The sequence below is a fragment of the Elephantulus edwardii genome, unplaced genomic scaffold, assembly GCF_000299155.1.
Source record: "Elephantulus edwardii isolate Elephantulus edwardi_28Jun2011 unplaced genomic scaffold, EleEdw1.0 scaffold00129, whole genome shotgun sequence".
NCBI classification, from domain to species: Eukaryota; Metazoa; Chordata; class Mammalia; order Macroscelidea; family Macroscelididae; genus Elephantulus; species Elephantulus edwardii.
The window spans coordinates 2,748,643-2,753,698 of record NW_006399879.1 but is presented as its reverse complement, the minus strand read 5'-3'; positions in this window follow the sequence as shown (position 1 = coordinate 2,753,698).

Sequence of the window (5,056 nt, the reverse complement as noted above, 5' to 3'; positions counted from 1 at the left end):
AGGTCTCACCACACGTGGTCCCTCCTGATAGCACGTCCACAGTGTCACAGGTCTCACCACACGTGGTCCCTCCTGATAACACGTCCACAGTGTCAGAGGTCTCACCACACATGGTCCCTCCTGATAACACGTCCACAGTGTCAGAGGTCTCACCACACATGGTCCCTCCTGATAACACGTCCACAGTGTCACAGGTCTCACCACACGTGGTCCTTCCTGATAGCACGTCCACAGTGTCAGGTCTCACCACACGCTTCCAAGGAGCATTCTAGCTTCTCTTCTTCCATAACAGATCTGTTCACGTTGTTTTTTACGTGTGTCTCTCTGAACCGACTCATCGCTGACCGTCCCGAGGTTTTCAGAGGCAGTAAGCGGTATGCGAGGAGACCGCCCACTGTTCTGCCGAGCAATTTCTCAGCCGAAGGGCTGTCAGTGCAACTCCTTACCTGCCCACCAGGCCTGAGAGCTCCCTCTGGTAGAACACAGTCTACCCAATTATTCTTGGCCAACAGCACAACTCCAAGGCATCAATTTTTCTTGGGTCTTCCTCATGCACTGTCCAGTCATCGCACACAGACGCAGTAACGCACATCACAGAGGGGTCGGGGCATCTACTCCTCAAGGGAACTCCGGCGCACTGTCCAAGGCCCCAGCAGCAGTCTGCCCAAATCTCCTGATTTCACGACTGCTGTTCCCGCGCGTGTTCTTTATGGTACCAAGTAAAACAAAATCCGTGACAACTTAAACCTCTCCTCTATTTGTCATGCTGTTTACTGGTTTAGTTGTGAGGATTTCTGTTTGCTTGAGGGGGATGTGTAATCCACAGTCAAGGCTGCAGTCTCTGATCTTCGGGGAGTGTTTCAAGTTCTCTTCCTTTTCAGCACACACAGTTGTATCAGCTGCGTGATGCATGTTTTTAATGAGTCCTCCTCCAATCCTGATGTCATATGCTTCTTCTTTGAAGTCTAGCTTCTCGGATTATTTGCTCCACGTAGACACTGAATAAACTAGCTGCAGGAAGGCACGGTCAAGACACGAGGCAGTGCCCATTTGTCAAAGTGGTAGTGCTGGGGGTCTGAAAGGCTTGTTGTAAAACAGGCGGTCGTCTACAGGAGCTGTTGGCCAGGCTGTGCAAAAGACAGTAAAGCCACTGAAGTGTGACCTTAAAGACTTAAAACCTATGTTAAGAGGAAAGAATGTATGAGAGGCGTGTGGTTTGTGTGTTAATCGGGTGATGTAAAGCAGAACTTTCACTCCATTTCAGCCTGCCTGACTTCAGTGCGTCCGGAGCCCACGCTGGGTTTTAAACCTGTCTTGCCCATGGTGATCTTTTAACCTTGGTGTTGACCTGGGCCATCTGTCAAGGACAACGGTCCTTCTCTCTGAGATCTGTTCTGTGCAGGATGGACAAAGTATTCCTGGAGGAGCTCGGTCATTACAGAGGGGATGACGGGTCTGGAGGTACAACATTATCGATAACTCTTTACAGTTGACAGAAACACAAGGTTGAGAAAGAAGGTTGTTGTTCGGTGTCGCTGAGAACGAGTCATCGTGACCCTATGAACAACGGATCTGAACCCTGTCCTGTCCTGCGCCAGCCTCATCATCTCCGACATGCCTGGGCCTGCTGCTGCATCACGTGTGGTCATCAACTACATCCTACACCTGTCTCAACACTGGGAGCGGAAGTTCTGGGGACAGGCCCCACCTCTCTGGTGTCACAGATGTCCAGAGCTGGACTGAAGGCAAGGTCTCATCCTTGTCCAATCTAGACAGTGAGACTTTTGAACTTCCGGCCTGATAAGAGGACTAGGGAGTGCTGCTCCCTTAGTATGAGACCCCTGAGCAAATGAGGAGTCAATGCATCTGTCAAAAGGGAAGGGTGTGGATTCCTCGGGGCCAGGGGGTGGGCTGTGGCAGGCAGGATGCTGAGATGGTCCTGAGATCCACGCCAGCACACACACCTTCCTCCAGCCACCTCGTCAAACACGAGGCCGGGGTGCTGTGAGGGGATTTCTGGAGACGGAAGTGAAGAAAAGACCTCAGATCAACTCAGAACAGATCAGAGGCCCCATCATCCCACCTTAAACAGGTTACCTAGGCGGGCCTGACCCCATGCTGTGAGTTCACCTCCAGACTGCAGAAGAGGAGGAGAAGGGTCGCTGTCTCACGGCCTTCCAGCCCTGGGCTGTGACTCTCATCGAATGATGAGGTGGGACCCATGTGCAACGAGCTGAAGGTAGAGGATAAAAAGGGAAGAACTAGTTCAGTATTCCTCGGGTCCAAAGAACTGAAAACCAAATTCAAGCGTTGAGTTCCAATACTGAAAGATGTTTTGGGAAAATTCTTGAATAATCCAGGAAGCATCAGAGGAAGATGGAGGGGATACACAGAGCCATTGTACCAAAAAGAACTGGTCGACACAAAAATACTTCAAGAAGTAGCATATGATCAAGAGGCAATGGTGACGAGGGAACGAGTTCAAGCTGCACTTGAAGGTGCTGGCAAAAATTCAGACCCCCAGAATGGACAGGGCACTAACTGACATGTTTCACCTAGCAGATGCAGCCCTGGACGCACTCATTAGTCATGCTAGGAAACCTGAAAGACAGCTACCAGGCCAACTGACTAGAAGAGAGTATGTATTTGTTCTCATTCCCAAGAAAGGGAACTAACAAGATGTGGACATTATTGAATAATAGCATTAATCAATCATTAATTACGTGCAATCAAAATATTACTAGAGATCATCCAAAAAAGGCTAGAACAGGACAATGAGTAAGAACTGCCAGAATTTCAAATGTGGTTTAGAACACACTGTGGCCCCAGGGATTCCACCGCAGGAGTCGAGTGGATCTTGGCAGAAAGCAGAGAATTCCAGAATTTCCACTGGTGTTGCAGACAATACAAAAGCTTTCAACTGTGTGGATCGTAAAAAACTACAGCTGTCACTGAGCAGAATGGGGAGTCTCACTTCATTATGCCCACATGAAACCTACATGTAGCTGGAGAAGCTGCTGTGCAAACACAGCAAGGGAACAGCGCACGAGTTAACACCAGGCAGGCGTGCCGCAGGGTGCGTCCTCTCTCCATACGCAATCTGTACGCTGAGCAAATCATCTGAGAAGCTGGACCTGACGAAGAAGGATGTGGCATCAGGATCAGAGGAAGACCCCTCAATAACCTGTGGTGTGCAGATGACACACTTGGCTTGCTGAAAGTTCTAGAAACACTTACTGCAGGACACCAACGACCACGGCCTGCAATGCGGACTTCATTGCAACATCAAGAAAAGAAAGATCCTCACAACGGCGCCAGCTGGCAACATCAGGATAAAGACGGAAGCTTTAAGTTACTTCACCTTGCTTGGATTCACAATCCACCCCGTTAGCACCAGCGGCCAAGAAGTCAAAAGACGTATTTCCCTGGGAGAGTCTGCTATCCGGGACTTCTCCAAAGCACTGAAGAGCAATGATGTCAGCTTAAAGACAAAGGTGTGTCTGATTCACGCCACACTCTTCTCAACCACCTGCTGTGCATCTGAGGCTGGACAGTGAATACGGATGACGGAAGGGTCGACCTTTGAGCTGTGGTGTTGGAGGTGAGTGCTGAGTGACCCGTGGATGGCCAAGAGAACAGGTATGACCAGGGCTAGCGCACAGCCAGAGTGCTCCTCGGAGACAGGGACGGTGCAGGTCCGTCTCACCCTTGGGAATGTTACTAGGAGAGGCTATTCCTTGGGAAAGGACGTGCTGCTTGGGAAGGTGGAGGGTCAGTGACGGAGAGGAAGCCCTTCAGTGACACAGACTGACACAGTGGCTGCTGCAGTGGGATCAAGTCTGTCCGAGATGATGAGGACGGCAGAGACCAGGGCCCGGTTTAAGTGTGTTGTTCACAGGGTCACCATGAGTCATACTTGACAGCACGTAACAACCACCTGCAGTAACGCGCCCACGCATGACGGAGATGGTGAGAATGGCTCAAGACAGGACAGGACAGGGCAAAGGTCAGCTCTGTTGCTCACAGGGCTGCTGTGAGTCAGAGGAGATTTGATGGTAACTAGCAGCTCTGGTGACCTAGTGCTAAGGGGCTGTGCTGCTAACCCAAAAGCACATGGTTCGAAACCACCAGCTGCTCCAAGGGAGAAAGATCCGCAATCTCCTCTCGTGCAGTTTAGAGCCTCTGAGAACTGACCGGAGGGTCAGCTATGAGTCAGTTCTAATTTGACGGCCTATAACTACAACAGTATGGAAATGAGGTATTTGTGGGACACCAAGGGGATTGGACAGCTTCCTCACAATGCAAATAAAGTCCACAGAAACCTGTGGGGGTGTTGTTTGGCTGGCGCTGTGCGGTTGGCCCAACTCAGAGCAGCTCCGAGCAGAGCAGAGGGGAAGCCTGTCAGATCCTCCCCCCGTCGTCTCTGCTCGGTTGCCTCTCTTTGACGTTCTACTTTTCCACACACGGTGACCTTCTCCAAGGCTAGGCCCTCCCTAAGCCATGCTGAAGGAGGAACTGAGCACATAAAGTGTAGGAACTGTCAGCTTTGCCATCCTGCTGAGCTTCAACTGACCACACCCGAAAGAGACAGGAAGGGGGGCCCAGGGTCCCTGTAACACCGGAGTGGAGAGACTGGGAGAGGCGGTGCAGAGACGTGGTACCAGCACCGGCCTGGGCCCAGGAGACCAGAAGCAGACAGCAGAGGGGGCCGCCCGGCCCCGGAGCTGAGCACTGAGCACCCCTGGGCCGAGGTTGACTGGCAAAGCGGGCGTCCTGGGCACTTACTGGCAGAGCTAAGGAGCTTTGCAACACTTTGCTGAGCAGGACAGAAGGCGTGCAGGCCCACAAGGAGCAAGGGGCCCAGTGCTTGGAGGCCCGGAGGGCAGAGAGCAGCCGGCCTGTGGGCATAGTGAGAAGAAGCTGTGCTGCCTTTTCTCTCCTAAATTATATCCTATTCAAAAACTCTGCAATCACTGGTTATGCATCAGAGAGCTGGACAATGACTAGGGAGGACAGAAGGAGAATTGATGCCTTTGAGTTGTGGTGCTGGAGAAGA